Here is a 674-nt window from a genome sequence, read left to right on the forward strand (position 1 = left end):
TGGGATGCCCCGATTCTGGGATGCCCCGATTTGGGGACTCCCCGATTTGGGGATGCTCCGATTTGGGGACGCCCCATTTTGGGATGCCCCGATTTCTCCATGACATCACAAATCCCTTCCCCAGCTGCTGGCTCGCGGGTGCTGCCCGTCAGTTACCACATCCCCTCTTTATTTCATCCAGGAAAAACCAAGGATGGGACAATTTGAAGAGTGAACGTGGATGCAAAACGTGCCATAAATGCGGGAGTTTTGCTTAATTTTTGGACATCTCCCGGTGGAAAATATTACAAATTATTTTCTCCCAGCTGATCCCACCATAACAAAAAGACACAAAACATCTTAGCAGGAAACGTCTAGGAAATAGGAAATATCCTAGGAAATATCCTTTTAACTTCTAGAAAATAAAAAATATCCTAGGAAATAGGAAATATCTTAGGGAATATCCTTTTGACTTATAGGAAATAGGAAATGTCCTAGAAAATAGGAAATATCCTAGGGAATATCCTTTTGTCTTACAGGAGATAGGAAATATCTTAGGAAATAGGAAATATCCTAGGGAATATCCTTTTAACTTCTAGGAAATAGGAAATACCCTAGGGAAAATCCTTTTAATTTCTAGGAAATAGGAAATATCCTAGGAAATGAGAAATATCCTAGGAATATTATATTATATT

Source organism: Geospiza fortis, unplaced genomic scaffold, assembly GCF_000277835.1.
Source record: "Geospiza fortis unplaced genomic scaffold, GeoFor_1.0 scaffold26, whole genome shotgun sequence".
Classification (NCBI taxonomy): Eukaryota; Metazoa; Chordata; class Aves; order Passeriformes; family Thraupidae; genus Geospiza; species Geospiza fortis.